Below are 11,763 nucleotides of genomic sequence, written 5' to 3'. Positions count from 1 at the left end.
TCGGTCTTTTTGACAATCAGTTAGTTAAACCAGTTTTAACAGTCAGCAACCGCTGAGCGGAGGCAGGTTTACCGATCATTTTGACAGAAACCCGTGTCTCCAGGATTCAATGTGCCCAAGCAGTTGGTCCCGCTGACTGCCCCCACCTCCTCTGCCCACCCAGTGAAAGCCAGCTTGTGATTCACAAAAGCATCCTGGTCTCCAGTGGCGTTTCTGGTTCCACACATCATTTGAGAAGGACAACAGTTGTTACGGAAGGATGTTAGGAAGGACCGCTTCCCAAGGAGGCATTTCCTCTGCCGCTGACAGGCGTGAGCCCCGTTGCCTCCCATGCTCAGCACCGCGGCTGCTGTTGCCTTAGAGATCAGCACCAACGGAAGAGGAATCTGCTCTTCCCAGGTATCAGGGTCTCCTGCAGAACCGGTTGAGTCTCAGCTTTCACCATTAAGAAGTCCTCACGTTGTGGTCATTAGAGACTACTGCCAGGCAAGAGAGCCAATATCAAAGTAAGCATCAATTTCTTGTGCAGGGGCAAGAGCAGCAGCGACTGCAGCTGCCATGGCTGGAGTGCTGCTCGTGCTCCACGGAGAAGCGAGACGGAGTGCACGGTGAGCAGGATGCGAATGCACAATCACTCCGACCGGCTCTCTTCTCAGATAACATGTAAGACATCAGCTCTCTCTGCTTCTGTAATTCGGGGTACTCCCCAGAAACCCAAAGTCAAAGCACTTGTCATTCCCTGTGCCAAGTCTTGCCAGCAGTTAGCATGCGATATTTAGGAATCCCATCAGTAAACATACCCAGAGCATCAAATAAAAGGTGAATGATGTATTTTAATCTGTCCAATTCAGTGAGCGCTGCTGAGTCATTTGGCTACTGTGAAGCACACTGAACGTGGCCTCTGTATTTCTGTATGAAAAATACATCCATCTCCTCACCTTATCCATAGGATGGAGATACAGAGAAGCTAGAAGCTCCAAAAGCTTTTAGCCCAGTCAGCAGGGGCGAACCCCATCTTATTAATGCAGCTATGACAATGTAAATCTGTGCATCATCTCAGGCACTTTTAAGATGCCTGTCATACCGGCTTGCACTCTCCCTGTCAGGTTTGCATACCAAAATATATATTTTTAAAATACATTCACAAATGTTAAGCTGAAGCAGAATTTTTCTTTGCCTGTCAGCAAAGAGCATCTGGAAATGATCAATCTCTCTCCCCACCTTGCCCAAATGTCCTTAGGGAGAAATTAATCTTTTAAGACAACTATACTGAAATGAAAAAAATGTTTCTGTAAGCTTGCTAAATTCAGATGCTAGTTAAGTTTTGCTGAGAAGAAGGCATAGGGAGGGGAAAGGGAGCCATTCTTTTTAGCTATAAAAATCCACAGATCACTTTCCTTATTCTACTGCTAGGTGCACAACAAGACTTCAGCCCCTATCAAGAATCAGAGGCTCAATGCTATGGCCCCTGGCAGCGTAAATTCACGGGTGTGATTAGCTTCATATGCAACAGACTTTCCATTACCTGTAGTGGGATTCATACATAGCTGAGCTTCATACACATGTATAGATTCTTGCAGGAATGAACACGGCATCTCTAAGGAGAAATATTACTTGGTCTGGGAACAGTGGATAAGCAATGATCAGTGCTGCAATTTACTCTCGCTCTCGTTCTCCACCACCCCTTGTACTTAATATAAGAACCAGTGAATCAACTAATAGAAAAAAACAATCTAAGGTGATGAAAAAGCTAAGTTTAGAAGGCAATATTGGCATGCTACCAAGAACACAGACCTTGAATCCAATTTGCCTACAGTTGTGCTTTTCCCAACAAGGCATATTTTGGGTGCGAAGGCATGTCCCGGAGACACACCGGTTCTGCGCGTGCAGCGCTCCTTGCACAGGCAGGGTGTGACTGCAGAAGTATTTCGGTTTGGATCAGGAGGCTGCTTTTGAAGTGACTCTCCCTATCGGCCTGGCAGACTCTGTTTTGGTTTTCAGAGTGCACCAACGGGATTCCTTTCAGATGAAACTCAGACCAGGGGATGCACTCCAGGAGTGCATCTAATGCACTTGGACTGCTGCTGGGCGTTGAGTCTACGGGAGCAAAGCAGAGCTAGCCCACAGCGTTGACCGGTTCACATTACAGGCACTCTCCTGTTGTGCCAAATTACTTACTGATGTAAATGTAGCCACAGATTAAAGAGCATCCTTTAGCACGATATCAGAAATAGGATTGTAGTGGTTATATAGCTTCCCAACAACCCTATAGCATTAACCAGGTGGGTCAGTAAACCTGCTTATTCTGCAGTAAAAACGGAAGAGCTACTTATTGAAGAAATAAAACCCCTATACAATATAACGGAGGAAAAACAAACAAATGTTCAATACGGAACTGACCTTCTGAAGTGGATTATTTCCCAAGTACCAGGAGAGCCAATTTCACAACAGCTTTTATTTCTGGTTCTTAATGTTCAAGTGTATATGCACAATCTGGGATACAAACACAGCACTGGTGGAAAATCCTCTAGAGTTTCCCGGGAATTAGTGCTGTTGCTAAACGTGATAGCTTTTCAGGTTAATATCTGCGGACTGCTATTAAAATCTATGGGACTTTTGCAGAATGTAAGAATTATTTTTGAAAGAGAAAAGATTACAGTAGCTCTCCCCAGACAGCATTCAAAAAGTATTTGAAATTTACGGTGCAAAAACAGTTGAAAAAGCCTTTGCAGTACTAAGAAAATCTAGAGCGAGATATCAAGAAAGCAACCAAACTAGATGTGTACTGTTTCAAGAGTCACTTAATCAGGTATTAGGCTGAATCAAAGAAAATCAGGGTCTATAGTTTAAAGCAGTACAAATTCAAACAGGCATTATGCCAGCAGCTAACAAAAGCACCCTCTACTGGAGCAGCACAGCTGAAAAGCCAGCAAACGTAGAATGGAAGAGCTGAATTATCGCAGGGCTTCGTTTGCCCAGTGGTCTGTTGGATGATTTTGCCGATGGAGCAGTGCACGTTTCTGCCAGCTACGTGATGCTTTACTGACTCAACAGATACTGTGCGCTGCAGCTGTCCCAAAAAGGCTGAGAAAAGGCAGGGAAATATGGGATCCCCAGCAGGAGGGTGGGGACCAGAATTTAGTTGCCACTGGCTCTCGACCATGCGAGGAGCCCTGAATTTAGATATATACGGTCTGTGTCAGATAAGTCTCCCTGCTTCATCAGCACTGGAATCACTTAATGACATGGATTCTATTTATTTTCATATTACCAGCTTGAGTTGTCAGTTATGCTTCTGTGGGGAAATAATGCAAGGAATCTATTAATGTTCTAATAATATAATAATTCTATAGCATATAACTCTGTGTTGTCTTATATAAGTCTATGTGTTGCTTTATATAGATACTTTGAAAAATTTAAGTTTGTAAGATGTAAGCAATATTTCATTACCACGTCAAAGATCATGGTGACGTGGCTTATTTAAACTGCCAGGGAGATATAGCGTATTTACAGCTATCCAAGAGGCAGGCACAAAGGTTCCTGTGAGAACAAGTCATTTGACAAGTCCCTAAAGGTAGGCAAAACTTTAGACCTTGCATAAAAATGAGTATTCCTAACTATTAAAACAGCATGTTTTCAAACAAGCCTTTGCCATTGCCAGCCTTATAACTACATTAAACAATACAACTCTTTGAAACATTTCAGACAATATATAAGCTCTTAGTCTCACAAAATGCCATTTTATCAGTCCTAAGGAAGGGATTTGTGCATTTCTCTTAAGCATCTTCTAATTACAACAGAAAGTGACACTTTTTCTAGACCAGAAGCTTAACAGAGAAACTTTTTTTTTTTAAACCCTTCTTTACATCTTTATTAAGTAGTTGTGATCCTTCCTACGAAAGAAGTGAAATTAGTCTCTCACATTACCTGGTCTGCTTCCTCAAGGCATCCCTTACCACCCTGTGTCAGAGAAGTTACTTGTTTAACAAAACTGGACCATGTTCTGCTTCCCAACAGAAATGCTCCCCAATTACTTTTGCTGGGAGCCTGCTGCTGGGCGGGGAGGTGTTTTTTGGTTGGTTGGGTTGGTTTGAGGAGAGTACGTTAATCCTCTCCTGCTAAGTCCTGCCGTTTAGGTTTAACTCCCCATTACACTTTCCTGGGGTTACCCTGTATTAATCCTGTATTTATTTTCATATCAATCCATCTACAGCAAGAAACAGATGGTGGGAGAAGATAAGCAAAGGGATGGGAAATCAATGTTTGCTCCAAAGAATAGGTTCACCTTCTTAGAAGGCAGCAAAACACAGAGTACTTGCATTGTTGCTCACAGCTAGAGCGAAGCAAAGGTGTGATTTATCTTTCGAAGCTACCAAGACGAAAGCATTCTAAAGATGAAGAGCACTTCATCTTCTAAATGAAAAGCACTGATAAAATTATTTGATAAGGACCAAAAATGCTTATCTCCATTCACTGAATTCATTGCATTCTTCTGTCAATCCAACTCCACAGGTCCTGGCTTCCCTGAAAATTCCTGCTTTTTTCAAAAGTGCCCTGAAGAAAATAGTTCAAAGGAACCAGCAGCACAAACCCATTCTAATCTCCGGTGTGACTCCGCCTTCCAGGGCCAACTGATCTTTGCACATTTCTATCAACGACACAAATTCTGTGGACTCCTCTGAATACGAGGTTGCTCCCTTCTGTCTGTGATACTGTCCACATGAAGAACTAGCTCACGAGACTCTCTGTCCCTCTGTTATTCCCGCTATTTCTTGGTTCCTAATTATACAACTTACAGGCTTTTAGAAAGCAGTCCACTGCTACCAACACGTTTGTCTCAGGAACAGAACCATTCCCTGAGATTCCCATGTCCCACGGGAAGCCGCCTGTGCAATGAAAATAATGTATTTCTTTCAGCAATTTTCTGTATTTTGCCAACCTTTTACCATACAGAAATCCTGCTTTTGTTTCAATCTTGACATTTTGAGACAGCCGCGGACTGCCTTGCTAACCACCGCCTCTTGCTGTCCTCCTTGAAACTTCACCTTAGTCAATACATCCAGAAAACGCCTTTGGCAGTAACGGAATCGGATTTCTTAGCAAGGCGCTTCCATTTGCTCAAGGGTTTTCTAAACACATCCCATGCTAGTCTTCTTTTTGAGAAGGTTTTTCCTCTGTAACGTTTGCCCTCCTGTGAATTACAGAGAGAGGAGCCGGCGTCTCCTCCCGAGCACTCCTGAGAAGCCATTTCCACTCTGTTGCTGCTACAGCAATCAGCCTCTCAACAAGCTCACCTCCGTAGGGCGCCGGTACAACCATGCTTGTGCCCAGGCCTGATGGTACTGGGGTTTTTCCGGCTATTCGGAAACCAACCTTTCAGTATTTGCCAGTCTACTGAGTAATTGTGGGTGTCCTTACACATTCTCTCTCAAAATGGAATTGCTGCACAGCTGTAGCCATTGCCAGGGGTCCCTTTCAACTGGTACAGCCCTTTATCCTTGAAAAACGCACACTTCAGCTGTAATCAGCATCCACGCCTTTAAGATGGTCCCGCGTTGTTCTCACATCAAACCCACACCCAAAGCAAAAGCACAAACATCTGTGACAGGTAGTCAAAGGGGTTTGGAAAAAATTCGCGAGCTAAGACAGAAACAGGCACAAGAGCCTTTCGAGCCTGAAAAGAAAACCCAAACTGTATCCTGCTGGTGACTGAAAGCATTACATCTTTTCACCCAAATTCTGCCATGATGTTGCAAGATTAGCAAGCTGGCAGATGAGCTTCCTGGCACCAGAGAAAGAGCGAGCCAGCCAGTGCCGCACAGCTTCTGTTTCTCTCCGTTGATAAAAAAATCCTCCTCCTGCGCCGATTACAGGTTCACAATAAATTACCCTTTGTGGAACGCACTGCATGTCCCTGGATTCAATTTCAGATTGGCAGCCTTAGACTTGTCACAAACCATTTGTAAATGAATCAGTTCTTCAGTAGCGTTAGTATGCGCGAAGCTGTCGCATAGGAATAGCAGGCTAACGGAGGGATGCCTTGCATCAACCTCTCCGTTAGCATTTCTAGGAGGAAGCACTGCCTGCCACGAAAGCCGTTACCCTCAACAGCTGTACTTCTTTACTGATGTGAATTCTTCTCTTCCAGATCATCCTGACTTTCTTGGAAATCCGAGTAACGTAGCTGCTATTGTGCCAGCCTCTGGAGGCAACACAATGTGTGCATTGCAAATTAATTGCCTTCCAGCCCCCGTTTTGCTAACCTTGACAAATTTTTAAGATAATTTTCTCAGATCAAACTTGTATGCATTTTTACTGCCTTCTTTTCCCCTGTTACACATAATGATCATCATCACATTTGATTCATCGTAAAAACAGTGCAATGATGAGTCAATAGAGGGCTCATTTTCAGAGCCAATCTTCCCCATTTGTCAGCGGGGGTGTATGTTCGCTGTCACTGTCTCCTCTTGAAAGACAATCCAGGATAAACTGTTCTCTAGTTAGAGATTTTTTTAACATCTGAGCCATCAGTTTAAGTTTAGTAAGTGTTCACTCACGCATTTCACTGATCCTGATGCACAGAGTAGCCAGTTTTTCACTATTAGCTGCCCAAACCTGAAGAAAACCTACAAGTCTGTTTCTTGTTCCATCAAACCTTGTCCTTCAGAGTCCTTCCCTCTTCTACTTTCAAAACAAATGAGAAAATCTTCTTACTGCTCATTTCTTCACACTTACCTGATCTGCTTCCTTTAAACACTGCATCATCATCAATTTTTCTTGTTTTGTAAATCTATGTCACTTCTAATCATGTAAAAAGGGGACGGAGGAGGCGAGAATCCCCTTTTGGGGGACTGTTGGATGCACGCCTATAATTGCAAGGTTTATCGTGGCCGCGTCTTTCCCGGTCGTGCTCTGTCTAGTGACTTATTGAGGAACTTGAACGATGGCTGGTAATTTTACAGCTTCGTAGCTACGAATGCCAGGGACGCGTTATCGGTAATCTTGATCTAGAAGCCCAGCTCCAGATGAGCATTTATAATTTAGCCTATTGCCCATTTTTCTTACAAGCTTTTTATGGTATCTGAATAAGAGCTTACAGATCCTTGGCAAAATCAGTGGGATTTCTCTCCTTTTCTTCCTCTCCTGGCTAGTAGCTGCATCCTATCTAGCTCAATCCAGCCACTTCCAAACAGCCTCTTTGTACCAGCTATGTAGATACCTGTGGTTTTTCCCTGCAGGAGCAAGTACTGCTTAGTGAGTACCATACTGTCAAAGCCGATCACTAGAAACATTTTGTGTCTTTCCAGCCATTTTCTCACCACAGTTAGGACTCTAGCGGTTTTTTTCCCACTACGGGGAGTTCTGTAGTTGTTTGCATTATAAGTCGCTGATGATACAAGCATAACATTTCTTCTACGCAATCTCATTTACGTACAATAAAACGCATATGCTGTCTGTTATCTCTGAACTCAGAAAGGTCAGTCCCGTCCCTGCTCCGGGCTTTTTTGTATGCCCTGTACGTCAAGAAATCTGACTTGCTTCAGAAGCTGCAGCGCTAGCACTTCTCTCATCATCTTCTCCTGAAGACGATGCACTGAGGCATCTCTACCAAAAAAACTTCCAGCAGCAGAACCAGTCCACCCAGACAACTCAGCTTCAGACAGGCTTTCTCACAGCCTTGTTGCAGATGCCGTACTAAAGAAAAAGAAGCACAGTTGCTTTTGCCGTTTCTCCTGAATAGGGAAGCTGCCATGGTCACTGCTTACAATGAAGATTTCCTCAATCTGTAAATAATACAGTTAATCATTCTTCTCCCAGATTAGCCACGCTGGTTTTTCTCCTTGGAAACTGAGTATCAGATGGTGTTAACTTCAAGACAACTGGATACCACGTATATCATATTATCGGAAAACAAAAGGAGCGATTAGCATGGTAACTTCCTGAGCTGCCCCGTAGAATAGCAGAGCAAACAATACAAGGACAAAAGCCTCCTTGGTCATGGCAGTCGTGGGAATGCATCCCATTTCCAGAGCTGGTGACATTAACCTTCAGCTATAATGCTCTTCAAGGAGCACTTCGGTAGCGAACAGAACTATTGTAAGACTTGAGAATTAGGGAGTTCGTTCAACCGTGTAGTACATGTCAGATCCCTCAAATTTCAAGAAATGGTACCATTCATCCCACGTAACCCTGGAGTAAATTCTGTACATATAGGATAGCAGAGGCAGATTTCTCAGAAAGCGTCTTGCCAGACATACCGTCATTGCAACTCGCTGCCTGGACACAAACTGAACCTTTGGGAAACCGACCAAACATCTGATTTTCATATCTGAACAGGAGCTTGCTGTTATTCGCTACCCTCAGGTCTCCATGCCAGCTATAGTATAAACACGTTCCTGTTAAAAAAGGAGCATAAGCAGTCTTTTTTTTCTACCACGTTCACTGAAGATTAGCACCTTCAACCCACCAATATTAGGACAGCAGATACAGAAAAAAACCAGATTAGAGTGTGCCCTTTCATTCAGAGACTTCACGTTCAGCACTTCAAGAAAAAAATCCTTCATTTCTTTGTAAGCAAAGCTCACAGAAACCGTTTTATCCCAGACGAACAGGACCGAGGGACCAGCTACGTAAGCAGCTCGTGACAATCCACATCCTGAAGTGGATGATGTAAGGCTGCATTACCTGCGTGGAGACAGCTATTCCTGTAAGAGAGAGAGCCGGTCTGCATTAGATGGTCATTTTTCGTGGAAGTTTGATGTGCGGTTATGAGAATGAGGGAGAATTTACATTAGCATTCTAGACAGAGCAAAGAACGGGCACTTATAGTCTTTCAACTCACCAAACTGCAGATATCCACAGCGTCTAAACTGTCACGCTCCACTGGCTGTCCACCCAGTGAAGGCTCCATTTCAGCAAGGGATAAATACGGCTGCCGCGAAGGGGCCTTCGTCCCAGCTGGAACTCAGCAGGGACATCATTAAGGGCGTGGGAGGTTTTCCCTTGCAAGCCGGAGGCCAGCTCTGCTCTGCTCCCTGCTAGCCTGGTCCCTGCTCTAGCCCAGCCGTCGCAGCCCGAGATGAAGGAGCGTTTCGAGAAGCTGCAGACAGATCTGGCACCACATCAGCTTTGCCTACGACACCGTCCCCCCTCTCGGAGCTTGCTACGACAGCGTCAAGATATCTGGGTTTGGGCACGGGGAACCCCCAGCTGTGTACAAGTACCATTTTTTGGAATGGTTTCCAGGCTGGCAGCACGGAAGGGGTGGAACATATCACGGGTTTGGCCCGACGGCCTGTGAAATTGGCAACGAGCAGCTGCGGAGTCCACAGGTAGAGAAGGATCCAGAGGAAGCATTATCACACTGCCAAGGCTAGAATTGCGTAACCTGTTGCTAACTTCACATACTCACTAAAAATGAATACATTTTTCTATGTATTGAGGTTCAAAAGAATTTCTTTTAAAATCGCTTTTAAAAATATTAACATCACATTAGCACATACGCATGCAGAATACGTTCTGCCAAATTAAAGCTAGTCCAAGACAGAAGGAAAATAAAAATTATGAACGTTTACATTAATAGTTTAATCACATAAACTTCTGTTAGTAGGCCTAATCTCATTGCAGATTTCCTAAGGCACAGAAGCTTTATTTGAAAATAAACCTAGAGCAACCCTCCCTCCAACCCAGTTTTGCTGGCACTTTTTCGTATACAGACCCAAAAATCCATGAAGCAGCATATCACAAATGCAACATATTATGACTAGCACTTTGAGAAGATTACCAACTGTTTGTACTGAAATAAATACAATTTGGCAGTAAAGACTCTATCACAGCTTTGTCGTAATTTTTTTCCACATAAGTATCTAGATTCTATTTTCAATTTTAGGAAGAATATGTTAAATGCTTCAATTCTTCCTGCATCAGTTAGTCTCATGTTTCACTGATGCAGACCACATAGCATCAAAACTAATTATCAAACATTAAACTCCATTATTAGGTCCATGTTTTTTTCAGTTTTATGTTTATTACAAACAAAACCCTGAGGAATCTGTTGTGTCGTAAGAAATACAGCACCGAAATGCATACAGTACAGAATTCATCCCTCCTGTTCACCAAGCATGCAATGCAATATTTACACCCACAGATGTTTTCAAACGTGGTTTTATTCCAGTGACCTATTTGCAGTCTTTACATAAATTTCAAAACAACATTATGCAAACATATCACAGGACAGTACTTAAAGAATCTTTAGTATATACTCCTTTATAAAAGGCTTTGACACAATGGAAAAGTCAGTCCAGAAAAGCTCACGTTACCAGGTTTCTTGATAAACAAAATACCACGAAGTCCTGTAACCTGCATGAGCACAAGCATCCATCACAATGGATCCCTCTTCTAAATAAACAGGTTTAAATTTTGTTCAGTAGACGAGTTTCTATCACGACACCGTCCATTTAATTTTGTGCTTTCCAAAAGGCAAGCATACTACAGAAATAAAATTCCCTACCCAACAGGAGAGAGAAATTCAGTAAACATTGTTTCCCATTCCAGCAGAGTTCATTGAAATTCTCATTATGGCTAAATCCAGCACGCCCTGCTTATAACTTCTTCTTCTTCGTCTGCTCCCCAGAGTCTAGTTTACGTTTCTTAGCAGAAGCTGGTTCATCATCTTTTTCACCATCTTTAAATAGAAGAGAGAGTTAATCAACGTCAGCAAAGCCAGTATTTTTGTCTTAAACACCATCCTCATCTCAGAACAACTGACTTAACCACATCTGAGGTGCCTGGAAAAGAGACACAGTAGTATTAACTGACAACATCCTCATTTTTGGAATGTGGACAATATGTGGACAGAACAGGAATGATTACTTGTTATTACTACCACAGACCATTGAGGATAACTAAGAAGAGGCCTTGTTATGCTACCGTACAGTACCTGTTCTAAAAAACTTACCATTTGAATAGATAAGACAAAAAGCTAGAAAATTACATTTTAGAAGCAGAAGTAAAGTCAAGGTCAATTAACAGTTATCTTCTTAGTCTTTGGGTGAAGGTTGACTAAGAAATGTGAAGGGGGAAAAAAAAAAGCATACGGAACAAATGGAGCAAGACAGAGACAGAAAATCTGCCGCTGGGGAAGGAACACCCAGAACAAAAAAAGGAGCAAGACAGCAAAAAAACCCTTCCTTTGGAAAAGGTTTGCTGACAACTTCACTGGCAAACCAAAACATTATCATGTGTTCCGAAAGCCCAGAATTTCTTCTGGTTTTGTTCTCTTGGTTGCTCCTGGATATTCTCTTTCTCCAGCAAGTTTAAAAAAAAAAAAATTCCTCCCTCCTGTCAAATATTTCTTTACTTCCTAGATTACCATTACAGCTTGTACCATGATTAACAGTGAAGAGGATGGTAAATATTTTCTTCAGTAATCTGTCACATGGACATTTTATTTAATTCCCCTCTTGGCCCCCAAGTTTTGCGAACATTATAATCTGACCTCCATCTACACCTAAGGTCAAGACAGCAGCGTTCGAAGAAGCTCTCATACCACTCTCTGTTTGAGCAGTACCACGACTGAACCTGTTAGTTTCACATAACTACAGTTCTACAGACTCTTTAATCATTCCCTCTGTCCGCTAACGACAACGGAAGGGGAGCAGAGAGATTGCTGGAGAGCCAATGTCGATTCCAGGCGAACCAGAACACAGGCACTGAGGCTCAACCGTCCCCGCAGCCCACCGCTGCTCTGCCCTCCAAGTTCTG

Source organism: Pygoscelis adeliae, unplaced genomic scaffold (assembly GCF_000699105.1).
Source record: "Pygoscelis adeliae isolate BGI_AS28 unplaced genomic scaffold, ASM69910v1 Scaffold10, whole genome shotgun sequence".
NCBI lineage: Eukaryota > Metazoa > Chordata > Aves > Sphenisciformes > Spheniscidae > Pygoscelis > Pygoscelis adeliae.
This window is presented reverse-complemented; position numbering follows the sequence as displayed.